The sequence below is a fragment of the Gavialis gangeticus genome, unplaced genomic scaffold, assembly GCF_001723915.1.
Source record: "Gavialis gangeticus isolate Ggan-Ray unplaced genomic scaffold, GavGan_comp1, whole genome shotgun sequence".
Taxonomy (NCBI): domain Eukaryota; kingdom Metazoa; phylum Chordata; order Crocodylia; family Gavialidae; genus Gavialis; species Gavialis gangeticus.
The window spans coordinates 14,613,226-14,623,263 of record NW_017729026.1 but is presented as its reverse complement, the minus strand read 5'-3'; the positions used below and the strand labels follow the sequence as shown (position 1 = coordinate 14,623,263).

At 40.1% G+C, this 10,038-nt stretch overlaps 1 protein-coding gene across 2 annotated transcripts in view; it reads right to left on the bottom strand.

Moving 5' to 3' along the window:
* Positions 1–10,038, bottom strand: part of TBC1D32 (TBC1 domain family member 32) — a 238,286-nt gene that overhangs the window by 63,250 nt on the left and 164,998 nt on the right. The window lies entirely within an intron of this gene.

Below are 10,038 nucleotides of genomic sequence, written 5' to 3'. Positions count from 1 at the left end.
AAAGCAAATTCCATTTGAAGTGGTTTTCAGCTGTGAAAATTAGGAACAAGTGATAAAATAAATTCAACAAAGCCTAGCTAGAATATTTTCTAACAAAATAAAATTATTTGATTTAATACTTGCAAAAGAAATTGATTTCCTTTTAAGGCTGCATATTAAATAATTCCTTATTATACTGCATTTACTAATAAACACTTACACCAAAACCAATTTATGATAATAACATGTCTGAACGTCTTTCTCACTCAAAGACACATTCAGAGAGAACAGTAACAACTGGGAAGTGATGTTTTTGAAATACATAAGCTACCTATTCTTTTGATGGCATCCCCATGCTCTTGACAAGCATAAGAAATCTGAAAGTATATCCTACTTAGTATGATTTGTGAAAACACCCATTATTTAGTGCAAGCAGGTTCATTTAAAGGCAAATTTCCATTTTGGAATATCTATAAAAGCTAAATATGATACTCATGCCTGGCAATAAATAGTTTACTAGTAACCAGAAAAGATGATGAACTCCATTAGAGACAAAGTCTATTTTATTTTTCAATTAGCCAGTTGTGTCCCTCATCTGCTACCCAAGTCTTTCATGTCTTTTTCTCATTACAATTACTTTTCCATGGAAAATTCTCAAACCTGATCGCTCAGGCTTCCCTTGGTCCTATTTCGTGCTTTAGGCACACCGACTTATTTGTTTTGTTACCCTAATTTACTAATCTTCTTTGATTGGCCATTTTTCTCACACTATTTCAGTTCTCTTTCAAGTTAGTGCAATGCCTTTAAGTTATACTACATGTCATATGATGTTAAAAACCAGTTTATATCAAGTGATGCAAATTAGATACAAGATCAATAAAAGTATATTAACAAATAGCAACTGCCTAAGATTTCAGATAGTTCTGCTTTCAGTTTGTACTAAGGAAGCAAACATATCTGACGTGACAAAAAAACCCCCCAAAAAACCCCCTAAGCAATAGCATAATTTGAACAACAAAACTTGGTGACATACAGATCAGCCTGGAGAAAATACTGAATTTTGCTATCATTTGAGCAAATTCTGTTTGGTTATATAAGGCATTAGAACTCAACCTACAAACTCAAAACAGCATGCCCCCCCAGTTGAAAATGGAAAGAAGATGTAAATCTTGACCATATATGCCTGTAATCCAATGCATATCTGTTTCACCCTTCAGCGTAGTCATTGAAAGTATAGTCAGAAAGTTTCTTTTCCTCCAGACCTTTCTCCTGCCAAGTCCAGGAGGCTGCAAATTGCTCACACCCACAAAGAGATTTCTGAGTTATATATTTTAACCCATTTATTTTAACGATAAATGCATAAATGCATAAGCAATCCCTGAATCAGTGACAAGTACACCATGGATTCCCAGAGGCCATGGGAATTATGCTTCCTTTGGTTTACACCCTCTTTGGCCCCAGGAATCTTGCATTCCTTTCTTCCCAGTGGCCCAACTTTAAGAGGAAGGATGGAGTGCTCCAATTCAAGACTTGCTCTAGAATGGTGCCTAGGTCCCTTTTCTAGGAGCTGAGAGATATGGGTTTTGAGATAGGATATAGAGATCCAAAACGCCAACACTTCTGAGGTACCTAAAACTAATCACTAGACTTGTATACATAAAGCAGGCATCGTTACCACTAAGCATTTACTAATAATTGTTGTTGAGGATGTTTTGCTTTTTGTTTAATTTAGTGCTGTTAATGTTAGACTGGGATTACACATTAAAATTAGATGATGTTAAGAGCACTTAAAACTTGAATGATCACATATTAAGGCTCATTAACAAGTGCTAAGTACCCTTTACAAATCTTAAAGTAATCCTACTCGAGGAGAGGATTAACTTTGAGCTGTGTTACCTAGCTTGAGTTAAATTAACTTCTATCTGGGTATTCACTTGAGATAAAAACTAACAATTTGCAGTACCCTAGTACCCCAGGAGGTACTGTTCCCAGGTGTACTCATGACTCTACAGTCCTGGACTGACTGCTGGAAACAGCAAGGCAACAGGTGGATGGGATAGGTGAGTGGGAGGGAGGGAAAATGGATAAGGAGATTAGAGAATGAGGGGAAGACAGCTAAGGTAAAAAGATGGAGGGGACCAAGATCAGAGGGGGAAAAAAGAGTGGGTTGGTAGGGAGCTTCTGGGCTACTGCCCCTTCTGCCCCCCAAATTGCCCTGACCTCCAAATCATCCACTGCACCCCCCAGATCACTCCCTTGCCACCCGGACTGCCCCCTCTTTTCCTTGGATCCCTGCAAACCATGACACACTTGTGCACCCAGATCCAGGCCCTGCAACTGAAGGGTAGGTAGGGAGGAGGGGGAAGAGGTGACAAGGAGCTGCCAGGCAGCCTGGGAACATGGAGGGAGAAGGAACCTCCCTCACACACTTCTGCCACTGCTGCTGCTCTTGGCCTAATCGAGTTGTCAGGACAGAGGTTTGGGAGCTGGAGGGACCATTCAGAGGGTGGGGAGAGCAATCTGGGGGTGGAGGGGCTAATGGCAGTGTGAAGAGGAGGTCCACAGCTGATGGGGGCAGCAGAGTGATTTAGGGGCAAAGGAAGTGATGTAAGTGACATGGGAGGGCAGGTGGAGCCCCCCACCAGCCTATGTTGTGTCTAAAGAGTTGGTGAGCAGAGCAGGTATGGAACAGACTTACAGGTCCCAGGCATGCCCCTGCCCACCAGCCCCCAAGGTGCAGGTCTGAGCAATGCGCATTAGAGTGGGTATTAATTTTGAACATATGACTGGTCTACGGTTACCATATTTCCAATTTCAAAAAAGAGAACACCTATTGGGGGAGGGGGTATACGACTGTGGGGGGAGCAGTGATATGCCCCCTGCCCCCTCCAGGCCTGCTGGTGCCCCTCACTCCTGACCTGCCGCCCCCTGCTTCCTACAAGCCCTGCTGTCCATGCAGCTCACTCACATGGGTGCAGGCACATGCACGTGCACATGCACACACAGGTACACACCTGCCAGCAGTTGCCAGGGCCCACATACAGAGCATGTGATCTCCCAACACCCAATCAGCTTCCCCTGCTGTCCCCAGCCCCAAGCAAAAGCAGAGGTGAAGCAAAATTTTGCTTGCATTTTAAAAAACCCACCCAGATGGAGGGCAAGGGACCAAAAAAGAGGACATTTCCAGGAAAACTGGACGTATGGTAACCCTAGACTGATCACTAGAACTCATTAACTTTAACACAGACTGACATTTACAATTAACACTTGTAATGTTAATGTGCATCTTACCTTTAGGCATGGTCTAAGAATGCCTACTGGATCAGGCCAATCAAGCAACATACACATGGGGACACCCAGTTTATAAAACTCAAATGGATTTGGGAAAAGCACAAGAAAAGTGCTGAAAAGTTTGGTTCAGCCAAGATGGCAGCCACTCTGGGTATATACAGTAGCAGAATGTTAAGTGCCTAAATAAAATAATTGATTAAAACTTAGGTTCCTAACCAATTATGTGTTTTTGTGGACCATTCACTTGGACATAGATGCCTAAATTGCCATTACTGCAATTTAAGTTGTGCCTATGTCCTTTTTCAATCTGACCAATAATTCCTATGGAAATGGAGGAATAGAGGGAGGTATCCTTAAAGTGACCCCATAGTTTTTCTTTCCCTTCCTTCTTCACTGCTGTGACTACTGAGGAAGGAAAGGTATTTGCTTGTATTCCCATGCTTAGTTTGCCAGTGCTTTTCAGAAAAGTTCCTGAAACTCAGCAGCACAGAAGTGAGAGCATACAGTTTGCAGCTACAAAAACTTTCCAAACCAATCATTTTAGTAGAACATACAATTCAGAGTTACCTGCCATGATTAGACAAATATTCAACTTGTTTGTTGAATTTTTATTAACATTCGTGAAATTTTCTTATTCATTTTTTCCTTTCTGAAGCAAATTTTAGACAGCAGAGAAAACAAACCAGCAGCCATATATTCACACTGGGTGGAGCATAAGCAATTCTAAAATTGAAAGTTAATTTCCAGATTGAATCACATATTTTATAAAAGGTTTATATCATATTTTATTGTCCTTTCTAAAGAATGAGATTGCCGATATGTGAGAGATGTTCTGTATCTAGTTAAATTAGACAGGTGGGCAGAAAAATGTTTAGTTTAACCTATGGGAAGCCACACAGTTTTAATGCGACATTACATCTGCCAACATTATAAATAGTTTTTCTTGAATGCAAATGATTTTATTATTAACTAAGAAGTGTCGTTTGGAATTCTGTTTAATGTTAATGAAGTGAAAAATAAAATATGAAGGAAGAATCAGTGGCCATAAAAGCAAAGTTTTTACCTTTTTATGACTGGGTATTATCATTATAAAAACCATCAAACCGTGCCAACCAGAGAATAATGAAATAGAAAAATGAATTTTGTTGTATAGACTTGAATTAATACTGAATAAATAAGGCAATGCCTGCTCTAAGCACTCTAGAACATAATATACATTTTACAGGGTAATGTAAAGTTATTGTATTAAATCCCATTTGTGGTTAATATGCATTTGTCTAAAATATTTGTTTATTTCCTGTTTATGGAAGGGGTGAAAATAAATCGATACTCTTCTGGTATGGAAGAGTAGGAGGGAGAATGAAGCCCAGACAAATGTTTCCAAACTCAGATAAATAATTCTTGCACAAATGTTAACATCAAGTCAATATAACTTTAATTTTATGGAAATTAATTTATTAGGAAAAATCTTTAGACTTACTTAATATACAACTACTAATTTTCATCAGTAGTTCTAGGAGTTTATTTGGTTAAAATGATCTATGTTAAAATAGCCTATCAGTGTTGCAAACATTAGATACTATGAACCAACTTGTTGCTAAAGATAACACAAACAGCTGCTGTAGGCACTTCAAAATCTCTACGGGGGGAGAAGGTGTATATTAAGGAAAAAATCTCCTTTAGATGATATTGATAATTTTCTTTTCTAAAAAAACCCTGGTGTGTTCTTTGTCATAAATATTTTGAGGTCCTGCAACTATTTGCTTAATCTTTGTTTCTAAACAAATAATGGACACTAGAGAACATCAGGCCTAATCGTACTGGTTCGGTTCAAATGGTGCGTGCTTTTTTTCTTTCTTCCTTGACCAGCAGACTCTCTCAGACAGCAGTGGTCATTTTGCATACTGTGTTAGTGTAGGTAGGTTAAAAATATATTCAATGTGTCTGTCTACAGATGCTCATGCTCAAAGTTAGAAAAGTTGTCCTCTTAAAGAAAGCGTTATCTGAGCAACAAATTCCCATACTGTATTTTCTTACATACAACTTGTCCCCCAAATAAGATATATGCCTTGTTTTTGAAAGTCAGAAAGAACAAAAAGATCTTTTCTTGCTTCTGCAGCAGAAACTTCTGGGTACTACTGTAATATCAATACTAAATTACAAAAAGAAATCACAGTGAGTGAACTGACTGCTGCCACCTGGCCCCAATGCAGGAGAATGGGAGCCAGATCCTTAGATGGTAGGGAATTGGCAGTTTCATTGAAGTCAGTGGAACCAAGCCAATTCACAACAGCTGAAAATCTGGTTCAGAACATCTGGATAGCATGCAGGATGGTGTGGCTGCAATTTGCAGCTCAGCTGAGCTTGAAGTCCCTCCAGTTCAATCTATACAGCAGAGACTTTAGTGAAGATATTATGGAGCAACAGGATATGAAGTGAATATAAAATCAAGGATACTAAAGTTATATAGTAAGTAAACTGTTTTATCACAACATTAAAATTGTTTGTGCAAAGCATTTGTTCAAGCTTACTGCACAGAGTTTTGAGATTATTTTGTAATTTCATGAAGTTCTTGTCTTTCAGCTGTTGATGGTTGTATTTGTATTTTTATTAGCAAGGAGTGAAATCACAAGATGACTTCCACCATAGGCACTGACTTTTATTTTTGCTGTGGGAGAGGCCCTAAGATGATGGTCCCACTCCCACCAAAGCACAGCTGAAGCAGAGCCTGTAGGGGGCTGGGAACAGATGGATGGCTGCCTGCTGTGGGCTTGGAGCTCCCCACCCTGCTGCCCTCCTTTTGGGAGCCCCGTGTTGGCCACACCGTGGATCCTCCTGCTCAGCTGGCAGCAACGGGAAGCACAACTCCACACTGCTTCCCCCAATGCTGCTGGGCAGGTATGGGATGCCTTGCCATGACTGGTGTAGGTCTCCCAGGGGGAGGACAGCATGGCGGGGTGCCTCAGAATCAGCTTCCAGGATCCCAGCTTGAGCCAGGGTTTTCAGGGCTTCATGGGTCTCCAGTGTACATGGGAGATGGCTATCAACTAGAAACAGAAGTTCCTAGTGCTGTTAGGCTCTCTGTGGGGTTCCTGATCCTGGGCAGTCACATCATGAATCCCTGATGCAGTCTGCATGGTGGGGCTACCACAGAGACTGATCATAGAAATCTGTGCTCTTCAGCAGCCTGCCAAGTGATTTGACAATGAAACCAGGTAGGATTCTTTCCAAGCTCTACCTATAGATCAGTGAAAATTGGTCAAAACCAATGCATTTTGACAAAACTTTTCAGTTTCAGTGTACTGGGATTTTCTGATTAAAACCTTTTCAACAGTTCTAGTCAAATACCTGGAAACAAAAGGAAATTTACTTCCGTTTTACAGGTAGGAGAAGTGGTAAATTCAGGAATTCCTGACAGCATCTAGCATATAGTAAATCCTTCTTTCCCACACCATTGCGGTTTCCTAGTAGTTGTCCCACTAGTGTCTTACTCACTATCAGAGCCATGAAATTTAGCTCTAGAAAATTCAATTTTATTTTAAGGCCAAGGAAAAATAAAAGCAAATGTGAGGAAGGGGAAAGAGTAAATTAATTTAATGTCCATGCCAGGTAAGTTTGTGATCTCATCTGAACTCAAATTAAAGTCCATTTTCCACGCTGCTAACAGAAAGTTAACTTCAGTTAAGATTTTGTGTTACTATATAATGGATTATCTGTTATTTTTAATTCTCTCTCATATTTAAAGGGATAACAACCCAAACTAATTTGATTTTTCCAGATTTGCAAATTTTTATAATAGACTGAAGTCCTGAGGGAGTCTGTAACAGATGGATGATTGTGTTATTCTAATTACAGCCACCTAAGGGTTTATAAAGCTATCATTTTTTAAGAAAATCAATTTTTCATTCCAAGAAACATGATAAACATTGACTATCTATGCACTGTACTGAATCTACATTCATATAAACAATAACTTCTGTTTATTAAAACTAAATATCTGGCTCCTCTTTGAAACTGTTGTTCAGGAGACTGTTCAAACCCCAGTGCAAGATGGAGGAGGGAGTATACAATCACCTATCAAATGTTCTTCAGGCTTGTTTGGGAATACAGGCTGGAAAAGATACCAGCAGAGACATATGATTCTAAAACTGCCTCACATTGTTGATTAAATATTAATGTAGTGATTGTTGTAGAAGACCTAACTCCACACACCTACCCACAACTTCACCTGGAAACCCAGCTTCCTCCAATATCTCCCACAAACCCACCCACAGACCCCTCAAATACACAAGGTGGCTGATCTCCTGGCCTTTTTTGGCCAAGAGGACACATTTGACAGTTCAAAGAAGGCCGCCACAAGGAGCACATCATCTGGGCAGCTATTGCCCAGAAGGCACTGTGGGGGGGACACATGGCACCAGTGCCACACAAAGGCTAACTGTGGCACCAAGGCCCACTGGCACCTGGACCAGAGGTGCAAGCAGCTCTGCTGCAGTGCCTGTACCAGAGCCCAGGTTGCCATGGATCCCTGTCCAGGTCTGGCAGGCATGCAGACGTAGGGCTGTAGGTCAAAGGGGCTGGATGCTGTCACAGGTGACAGCCAGGCGGCAGCCCCCATTGCCAGACTGCTACAGTGGGTAGAGGGTGCAGGGGCCACTCTAGGTCAGGACTGTTGCAGCAATCCAGCTGTCACAGGGGGTTATTGTCCCCATATATCGACTGGCCAGGCCTCAGAAGGTCCTGAGGGCAAGTAGCCATGAGCTACTTGCCAGGGCAGCTTTTTATACTGCTGGGACCAATGCAGGTACTGGGCAGGGTCAATTTGCCACAAGTGGCACAATTTGCCCCACACCAAAGTGCATGTTCAGGCACATGTGCTAAGGCACAAATCTCTGGCACAAATTTGTGCTGTTGCTATTTGAGCTGCTGCAAGTGTATGTGCCCGTATGTGTGGCTATGGCCAAGAAGGATTCTAGAAGGATCTGTTGGGATCCAATGCTATTTAGCAGAAGTGGAAAGATTAGAAATGTTAAGTTTGCAGGTATCATAAAACTGGGATAGGCTGTAAACTCTTTGTAGGATAGGATTAGAATTCAAACGCATATTGATGAATTAGAGATAGCTACTGACAATAAAACAAAACTCAAGAGACAGATATAATGAGCTGTTCCCAGGACAAAAGAATTTGGTGCATAGATAAAGAAAGGAAGACAACTGGTTAGGGCACTGGCACTCCTGAGAAGGATTTAAGGCTTGTAGTGGATCACAAACTTAAGTCAGTAATGTGATTCCAGTGCAAAAAAACTGCATTTTAGGCTGCATTAGCAGAAATGTAATATTCAACATGCAGGGGGGAAAAGACACTCTATTCAGTGCTGTTTAGGCATTATCTGCAGCAATGTGTACAGCTCTGGGCATCACACTTCTAGAAAGATGTAGAGAAACTGGAGAGGATGCAAGGGTGAACAAAAAATGATAAAGAGGTTGAAATGGAAAGTTATATAATAAAAGGCTAAGACAACTATGTATGTTTAGTGTGGAGAAAAAGGAAGTTGTCAGAGCACCACAAAAGTAGGTTGAAAGGCTGCCATAAAGAACAGTGATTCTCAGGAAAATTAAGAAGGACAATGGAAAAGTGGCCCAGGGAAGTTGTAGAATGTCCTTTATCGCAGATTTTCAAGAGGCTAGACAGGCCTCTGTCTAGGATGGTTTAAGAATGCTGCCTGTATCCTGCATTTCTACAAGAAGTTAAATTGGATTAGATACCCTATAGGTATCGCTCAAACCTGTGATTTTAGCATATTTAGCCCTTCTTTTCCTTTATCTGTGTGTGTGTTTGCACACTTTTTAAAAATAACACTCAGAAGAAATATATAATGACAAACTGAATGTTTGTTGATCCGGTGAAATGAAGAGTGAGTGAGTGAGTGAGTTAGTGAGTGAGTGAGTGTGTGTGTGTTGGGGCAGGGATTTTGCTGACAAAAAAAATTGAAAAAAATTGGTCTAATCCAAACCAGAATATTTTCCAGTTTTTTAGGTTTTCAGTTTAATCCAACCATCACTTATTTAAACTGCTGTAATTCTGATCAAGCTTTCCAGCTCCCCTACAGTTCAGAGGGATGAAAAGCAGTTCTCTCTCAGCATGAAACTATTAACTATTATCCAATCCTTTTTCACTTCTGACTGTGTTGTCAGACCTTAGAATGAAGATTTAAAATAAAGCTTTAGATAGATACTGAAATTATTTTGTTGCACTGGCCTCTAAGAAAGCAATATAAAATTATACAGAGATTTTATATATGTTAGCAGATTGCAAAAGGTTAAGACTTCTATATATTGTGTAGTGAGGATAATATACAAGTGACAAATGAAAAACACATATGAGAGACTACACAGGCCTATAACCACATCACTTACTAGTTCCAGGATTTAGTCTAACATTCTGAACTCTTGGGAAGTTTTTAAACCTGCCATCAGGGAAATATTTTTCTCTCTTCCCAAATGTAGTACAATTCTCCTGTCCTGTTTACCAACCCAAGTCCCAGAATATGAAAGATTAGTACTTGAGCCAGCTTTTTATACATTTATAAATTTTACAGCTGTGACTTTTGATATCTTGTGTCCCTGCAGGGCTAGATTATATCATGCTAAAAAGGGATGTTTCTAAAAAGATTCAGTGCTTACCTTTAGCCTAGATTTTGAGACAGAAATTTAAAATAATGTCATTTTTAATGTCCAGTAAATAAATAAATACATATTACTATATAT